We start from the raw sequence: 9,627 nt of genomic DNA, 5'->3' as shown, positions 1-9,627 counted from the left end.
CAACCAATGGCTGTAGATATGTATCCACCAATTCAGATAGGGGTTCAAGCAATGATCCCACCCCCGATATGATGGGTCGGCCAGGTGGGTTTTTACTGTCCTTGTGCAATTTGGGGACAAAATAAAAAATTGGTGTGAGAGGTGTAGAGGGCAATAGGGTGTCATACAATGACTCCTTAAATGTTCCTGCTTGTTTACCTAATTCAAGGACATCAGCCAATTTAGCCTGAAATTTTTGGGTGGGATTGAAAGTGAGTTCAGTATACACTTCTTCAACATTCAGTTGTCTATGGGCTTCTGTAATATAATACTCTCTGTCCATTATTACTACGTTTCCCCCGTATCAGATTCCTTTATTACAATTTGTCTGTTATTCCCCAATGTTTTTAAAGCTGTGTGTTGATCTCGTGTGAGATTCTGCTTATATTTGTTTTTATATATACCGGAAGTGCTGGAGGCACTGAACAGTTGAGTTTACCGACACCGAAGACATGCTGCTCACCCTACACGGATCCCCAAGACTGGTAAGCACCACTATTTCTTTGTGTGTAACTTTATTAAGGAGCCTAGCGATGATGTGTAGATTGAGGGACAAAGGACAGAGCCTTGCGGTACCCCAACAGAAAGTGGTAAAGGGGTAGATGATGCACCACAGTATCATGGTCACAGTATCAAATGCTGCAGACAGATCAAGGAGGATTAGCAGAGAAAAGTGGCCTTTTTGATTTTGCTGTAAGTAGGTCATTGGTAACCTAAACTATTGCTATCTCTGTGGAGTGTTGTGGGCAAAATCCAGATTGCAGTGGGTCAAAGAAGGAGTTTAATGTAAGGAAATGGGATATACGTGCATATACAAGCTTTTCAATAAACTTTAAGCCAAGGGGGAGTAGGGAAATAGGGTGGTAGTTGGATGGGGAGGTTGGATCGAGAGAAAGTTTTTTTAAGGATAGGTGTAACCATTGCATGTTTTAGAGATAAGGGAAATATACCGGTGCTTAGGGAGAGGTTGAAAATGTTTGTGAGTATAGGGGTAAGGGTAGAAGAGAGTGAAGGGAGTAGCTGTGAGGGAATGGGATCGATGGGACATGTAGTGAGGTTAGAGGACAGTATATGAGCAGAAACTTCTTCCTCAGTAACAGGGGCGAAAGTGCTTCATTTATGGCTATATGAGTTTTGAATGATTGTGAGCTTTTGAGGGGATGGGAGACTGGTAGTATGTTGAGAGAGGATTTTGTTTCTGATGGAGTCAATTTTGTTATTGAAGTGGTTTGCCAAATTTTGAGCTGAGAGAGAAGTTGTATTAGGAGGTGGGGTTGGGCGGAGAAAAGTATTGAAAGTGGAGAACAAATTTTTTGGTTTGAAGAAAGAGTAGAGATAAGAGAAGAACCTTGCTTAAAAAGGTTAAGGGCAGAATAATAGGAGCTCAATATGAACTTGTAGTAAAGAAAGTCAGCTGAATTCTAATATTTTCCCCAGTGTCTCTCAGCAGTACAGGAACATCTGTGTAGGTAGCATGTCAGAGAAGTATGGGACTTCTGAGTTATGGTAGGAGGGGTCAAATTGTAGGAGGGGTCAAATTGTCAAGGACCAATGAAAGGATGGAACTGTAGTGGCAGAAAGATTGGTCAGGGCAGGAAAAAGAGGAGATGGAAGAGAGAAGAGATTTGAGAGAGCTAGAGAGATGTTGCTGATCTAGTGACTTAATGCTTATGTGGATTTTGGTGTGAGGGGTAGAAGGAGGGAGAGTTGTATGTAGTGATGTGATGTTGCAATTTAGGAATGCTGGCCAGAAAGAGGAAAAGGAGAGTTTTTGAAGTTTGAGATAATGAGAAAATCAGATCAAGGCAGTGATCATCTTTGTTAGTGGTAGATTCAGTCCACTGTGACAGACTAAAAGAGGAAGTGAGTTGCAGAAGTGTTTTTGCAGAGGAGGCAATGGGATTGTGATCAGGGAGGTTGAAGAACCCAAGAATGAGTTCAGCGGTGTCTGAGGTGAGGAAATAAGTTAGAAAGGCAGGAAAATGATCTAGAATACCTATACCACCTCCTTGTCTGTTTCCAGATCTAGGAGTGTGGCTAAATTGGAGACCCCATGTGACAGTACAGCAGTGAGAGCCAGAAGGTTGAGGGAGTGGGAGATAAAGAGGTCATGAATAGAAGTGAGCTTGTTGCAAACAGAGCAAAAGTTCCAGAGTTCACAATTGAAGGGGCTCTTGGCTTTAGATAGAAGAGGAATTTTAGTAAGGTTACCATAGTTTTGTTTTCTAAATCTCTGGAAAGGCAAATATGGGTGTGCAAGGCTAGGAAGTTGTGGGGGACCAGGATTAGGGGAGATATCGCCAGCAGCTAGTATGAGCAAGAGGGAGAGTGACATAAGATGAGAAACAGATTTGCAGTATTGAGGGTGTCTTTGGGATGAGGTGCAGGGAGGAGAGAGAGAGTTTAGAAATGTGTGAAGTTCTGGAGTGCAAAAGTGAGGTGAGGTTAAAAGAGATGAGCTAATAAATAGTACAGGTGGTGAGTGGGAAGGAGTAGTTTGTTATAGAGAAAAGAGATAGCAAAAAGGAACATAAAGATATTGAACATTTTTACAAAAGCAATAAAACATAGAATTACAACAGCACTTGCCTAGTGTCTTGTCTGTTGTCCAATCCTTATAATTCTTGTATAATTATTCAGCCCAATTCTTAATGCCTCACTTAAATGCTCATTTAAGATATGGGGACATGTGATATTATAAAAATGCTAACTAAACCAGCAATGCTACACCCAAACAATGCTTTCCCATACAAGTGTTAGATTTAGAGGACAGAGCATTCACTATCGCCTAGATTTAGAGTTTTGCTTTAGAAGGGGTACGTTAGCTACGCGTGGTTTTTTCCCCCCGCACCTTTTAAACAACGCTGGTATTTAGAGTTGTCTGAATGGCTGCGTTAGGCTCCAAAAAGGGAGCGTACAGGCATATTTACCGCCACTGCAACTCTCAATACCAGCGTTGCTTACGGACGTGGTCAGCTTCAAAAATGTGCTCGTGCACAATTCCCCCATAGGAAACAATGGGGTAGTTTGAGGTGAATGGTGAAACACTTCCTAAGTCTGCACCTAACACCCTAACATGCACCCCGAGTCTAAACACCCCTAACCTTACACTTATTAACCCCTAATCTGCCGCCCCCGCTATCGCTGACCCCTGCATATTATTATTAACCCCTAATCTGCCGCTCTGTACACCGCCGCCACCTACATTATACCTATGTACCCCTAATCTGCTGCCCCTAACACCGCTGACCCCTATATTATATTTATTAACCCCTAATCTGCCCCCCCAACATCGCCGCTACCTTACCTACACTTATTAACCCCTAATCTGCCGACCGGACCTCACCGCTACTCTAATAAATGTATTAACCCCTAAAGCTAAGTCTAACCCTAACACTAACACCCCCCTAAGTTAAATATAATTTAAATCTAACAAAATAAAATAAATCTTATTAAATAAATTATTCCTATTTAAAGCTAAATACTTACCTGTAAAATAAACCCTAATATAGCTACAATATATATATATATATATATATATATATATATATATATATACTAATAATTACATTGTAGCTATTTTAGGATTTTTATTTATTTTACAGGCAACTTTGTATTTATTTTAACTAGGTACAATAGCTATTAAATAGTTAATAACTATTTAATAGCTACCTAGTTAAAATAATTACAAAATTACCTGTAAAATAAATCCTAACCTAAGTTACAATTAAACCTAACACTACACTATCAATAAATTAATTAAATAAACTACCTACAATTATCTACAATTAAATCAACTAAACTAAGTTACAAAAAACAAACAAACACTAAATTACAAAAAAAACCCACTAAATTACAAAAAATAAAAAAAGATTACAAGAATTTTAAACTAATTACACCTACTCTAAGCCCCCTAAAAAAATAACAAAACCCCCCAAAATAAAAAAATGCCCTACCCTAATCTAAAATAAAAAGTTTACAGCTCTTTTACCTTACCAGCCATTTAAAGGGCCTTTTGTGGGGCATCCCCAAAGAAAACAGCTTTTGCCTGTAAAAAAACATACAATATCCCCCCCAACATTACAACCCACATACCCCTAATCAAACCCAAACCCTTCTTAAAAAACCTAACACTAAGCCCCTGAAGATCTTCCTACCTTGTCTTCACCACGCCGGGTATCACCGATTCGTCCAGAAGAGGCTCCGAAGTCTTCATCCTATCTGGCAAGAAGAGGTCCAGAAGAGGCTCCGAAGTCTTCATCCTATCCGGCAAGAAGAGGAGATCCGGACCGGCAAACATCTTCATCCAAGCGGCATCTTCTATCTTCATCCATCCGACGAGGAGCGGCTCCATCTACAAGACCTCCGGCGTGAATGAAGGTTCCTTTAAGGGACGTCATCCAAGATGACGTCCCTCGAATTCTGATTGGCTGATAGGATTCTATCAGCCAATCGGAATTAAGGTAGGAAAAATCTGATTGGCTGATTGAATCAGCCAATCAGATTCAAGTTCAATCCGATTGGCTGATCCAATCAGCCAACCAGATTGAGCTCGCATTCTATTGGCTGTTCCGATCATTCTAATGACAAAATGAAAGACAGTCAAAAGGTTAACTGGAAAAGTTTGATTAAGGGTAAGAAATGTTATAATTAACAGACAATAAGCATTGGAGGGGGCTGAGGTTATACCATTAGTGAACTTATACATTTAGGCATTATTTATAACAAGTATTGACAAGGTTTGAAAATCACATAGATGAAGACAAGACAATAAAAAATATCATCACAGCAAATATGAACCTATATCACAGACTACAATCACATACCAAAAGAGAGAGTTACTCGGAGTACAGTTGCCAGAGAAAGCAGTGAATTTAGCAGGAGATAATTCAGGACCCAATGTACATACCTGAAAGCAGAAGAGAGAGAGCTGTAGTGAGGATTCCTTAGCAGGTGTCAATAGGCAGTCTGTTAGCTTAATAAGTCGTAGGGTGGGAAGTACTGAGTATAATTCATGTATATATTTTTCCCCCCAATTCTTAATGCCTCCCTTATTAATGCTCACTTAAAGGGACATTCTAGTCAAAATGTAAATGCACATAGATTAATTACATATTTGAATAGGAACATATTTGCAATATAAATGTATTGGCAAAAATGCTTCTAGTAAGAGTTATCACTGTTATAGAGTTAACATCTTTCTCAGCACGTGCATGTGAAGCAAAGCTAGATATTGTCACTGCACCCACATATTAAATACTGCAGCTGCTTAAATTATCAGTTTAGCTTGTATCATGTCAGCAATAAACAAATTGAGTCATTACCAGATGGTACAAGCTCCTTAGGCTCTCCGAGCAAGTGTTGTCTTTAAAATGCTGGTGCACGGTGCATACTTAAATACACTTTTGAAACAGCTATAGCTTTTATAAGAAGCATTTTTGCTAATGCATGTATATTACAAAATTGCTTCTGTTCAATACCAAAATGCACCCATGTGTTTTCCAATTTTAGCTGGAATATCCCTTTAACCCCTTAACGACCGAGGACGTGCAGGGTACGTCCTCAGAAAAAAGGTAGTTAATGCCTGAGAACGTACACTGCACGTCCTCGGTGTGGAAAGCAGCTGGAAGCGATCCTGCTCGCTTCCAGCTGCTTTCCGGTTATTGCAGTGATGCCTCGATATGGAGGCATCCTGCAATAACCTTAAATGGCCATCCGGTGCAGAGAGAGCCACTCTGTGGCCCTCTCTGCACCGGACATCGGTGGCCGGTAACGTTGGTGGGTGGGAGCTGACTTGGGAGGCGGGTGGGCGGCCATCGATGGGCCGGGTAATGTAGAGGGGGGCGGGATCGGGGGCGGGGGCGATGGGCGCGCGTGCACGTCGGGCGGGCGCGTGCACGGGGCGGGAGCGGGTGGGAACCGCTACACTACAGAAAAGACTGTTGTAAAAGTTTGTGTAAATCTTTTTATTTTCTAAACAAACCCAGTCAAAGGTATCTAGGAGGGGGTTGGGGTTTGTTCTTTGGTGGGTAGGGGAGCTACACTACAGAAAATGGGGGATAATAATAATAATAAATAATAAAGCAACTATTTTTTTTTATAAACTGGGTACTGGCAGACAGCTGCCAGTACCCAAGATGGCGGCCATTAAGGCAGAGGGGGAGGGTTAGACAGCTGTTTGGTGGGGGATCAGCCAGGTTGGGGGCTAAGGGGGGCTCCTACACAGCAGCATATGTAAATATGCTTAAAAAAAAACCCAAAAAGCATAAATATATATTTTATTTTAGTACTGGCAGAGTTGCTGCCAGTACTTAAGATGGCGGGGACAATTGTGGGGTGGGGGAGGGAAGGGAGCTGTTTGGGAGGGATCAGGGGGTCTGATGTGTCAGGTGGGAGGCTGATCTCTACACTAAAGCTAAAATTAACCCTGCAAGCTCCCTACAAACTTCCTAATTAACCCCTTCACTGCTAGCTATAATACACGTGTGATGCGCAGCGGCATTTAGCGGCCTTCTAAGTACCAAAAAGCAACGCCAAAGCCATATATGTCTGCTATTTCTGAACAAAGGGGATCCCAGAGAAGCATTTACAACAATTTGTGCCATAATTGCACAAGCTGTTTGTAAATGATTTCAGTGAGAAACCTAAAATTGTGAAAAATTTAACTTTTTTTTTAATTTGATCGCAATTGGCGGTGAAATGGTGGCATGAAATATACCAAAATGGGCCTAGATCATTACTTGGGGTTGTCTACTACACTACACTAAAGCTAAAATTACCCCAAAAAGCTCCCTACATGCTCCCTAATTAACCCCTTTACTGCTGGGCATAATACCCGTGTGGTGCACAGTGGCATTTAGCATCCTTCTAATTACCAAAAAGCAACACCAAAGCCATATATGTCTGCTATTTCTGAACAAAGGGGATCCCAAAGAAAAATTTACAATCATTTATGCCATAATTGCACAAGCTGTTTGTAAATAATTTCAGTGAGAAACCAAAAGTTTGTGAAAAAATTTGTGAAAAAGTGAACGATTTTTTGTATTTGATCGCATTTGGCGGTGAAATGGTGGCATGAAATATACCAAAATTGGCCTAGATCAATACTTTGGGATGTTTACTAAAAAAAAATATATACATGTCAATAGATATTCAGGGATTCCTGAAAGATATTAGTGTTCTAATGTAACTAGCGCTAATATTGAAAAAAAATGGTTTGGAAATAGCAAAGTGCTACTTGTATTTATGGCCCTATAACTTACAAAAAAAGCAAAGAACGTGTAAACATTGGGTATTTCTAAACTCAGGACAAAATTTAGAAACTATTTAGCATGGGTGTTTTTTGGTGGTTGCAGATGTATAACAGATTTTGGGGGTCAAAGTTAGAAAAAGTGTGTTTTTTTCCATTTTTTTCTCATATTTTATAATTTTTTTTAAAGTAAATTATAAGATATGATGAAAATAATGGTATCTTTGGAAAGTCCATTTAATGGCGAGAAAAACAGTATATAATATATGTGGGTACAGTAAATGAGTAAGAGGAAAATTACAGCTAAACACAAACACCGCAAAAATGTAAAAATAGCCTTGGTCCCAAACGGACAGAAAATGGAAAAGTGCTGTGGTCATTAAGGGGTTAATATGTGTGAACATATGATATTACACTAATACTAACTAAACCAGCAATGCTTCCCCATAGAAGTGTATGCTAAATCATTTGAAAGCAATACATCTTAACTGTAAAAAGCTAAAAAAAAGAAAATATTACCTGAAAACTTCTTGAGCTATCAATAGTGTAAGTGCTCTGTGAACAGTTATTCTTCAGCTACTGTCAGCTGCATGTTAAAAAAACAGCCATTCAGCTTCATCAGTGGAGATGTCAGACATTTTATTTTACTCTGTTCTCATGAGATTTCATTGAAATCTTGCAAGATTTCATATTAAACTTCCCTAAAATAAGGATGTAAGTAACATGACTGTGCCTGCACGTGCCAGATATGCTCTCTCTTACAAGTCCTAAAACAAGCATCCCAATTAGTTGCTTAAAGGGACACTGAACCCACATTTTTCTTTTGTTATTCAGATAAAGCATGCAATTTTAAGTAACTTTCTAATTTACTCCTATTATCAAATTGTCTTTGTTCTCTTTGCTATCTTTATTTGAAAAAGAAGGCATCTAAGCTTTTTTTTGGTCCAGACCTCTGGATAGCACTTTTTTTATTGGTGGATGAATTTATCCACCAATCAGCAAGGACAACCCAGGTTGTTTACCAAAAATGGGCCGGCATCTAAATTTACATTCTTGCATTTCAAATAAAGATACCAAGAGAATGAAGAAAATTTGATAATAGGAGTAAATTAGAAAGTTGTTTAAAATGTCATGCTCTATCTGAATCACGAAAGAAAAAAATGTGGGTTCAGTGTCTCTTTACAATGAGATGTGGCTACTGAGGAAATTTTTGGTTAAAATATCCTCCTTTTTTACATAGAGATGTTCAGGTACTATTTTCTAGTCATCTTTTTTACAGCTGTGCTGCATCACTTTTAAATGCTACAACATTTGGGTATCATGTCCCTTTAAAGGGATATGAAACTCAAATTTTGTTCTTTTATGATTCAGATAGAGCATGCAATTTCAAAAGGATACTAAAGCCATTTTTTTTCTTTCATGATTCAGATAGAGCATGTAATTTTAAGAAACTTTCTAATTTACTCCTATTATCAATTTGTCTTCGTTCTCTTTGGAGCCGGACCATTTTGGTTCAGGACCCTGGGTAGCGTTTGCTGATTGGTAGTTTCTTCCTTCCTATTGAGAGTTAGCTGCTGACTGGTGACTGCTCAAATTTGACTTTTGTTGTTGTTAACCTGATATGTTCAGCTAGCTCCCATTAGTGCATTGTTGTTCATTCAACCACAAATACTAAGAGAGTATAGCAAATTTGATAATAGAAGTAAATTAGAAATTTGTTTACAATTATATGATCTATCTGAACCATGATAGAAAAAAATAGTGTTTATGTCCCATTAATTGTGCTAATTGTGTTTTGTTGTTTATAAGGATTGTGATCCAACCATAAATCTGAAGCACTAATGTATTCAGATATGATTTTATGCCCCTTTAAAAATAGGAGTTTACAGGTGTTTAAGTGCTTTTTACAGAATATAAACATTATCTGCTTTTACATTCTAAGGGGTAGATTTATCATAGTGCGAGCAGACATGATACGATGTAGCGTATCATGTCCGCTGCACATCGATAAATGCCGACAGTATACGCTGTCGGCATTTATAATTGCACCAGCAATTCTTGTGAACTGCTGGTGCAATGCCGCCCCCTGCAGATTTGCGGCCAGTTGGCCACTAGCAGGGGGTGTCAATTGACCCGATCGTATTCGATTGGGTTGAATTCTGTCTGCGGCCTCAGAGCAGGCAGACAAGTTATGGAAAAATAAATACAAAATAAATATTGCAGCGCTAATAACAGTTACCAACGTATACCTTGGAGTATGGTAGAAACCGTGTGAATGGTAGTGAATTGGTCAATTCAATCAGTATAGGATGCAGCTTTGCAGTAATCCGTGGGTTTCT

This window comes from Bombina bombina, chromosome 3, assembly GCF_027579735.1.
Source record: "Bombina bombina isolate aBomBom1 chromosome 3, aBomBom1.pri, whole genome shotgun sequence".
NCBI lineage: Eukaryota > Metazoa > Chordata > Amphibia > Anura > Bombinatoridae > Bombina > Bombina bombina.
This window is presented reverse-complemented; position numbering follows the sequence as displayed.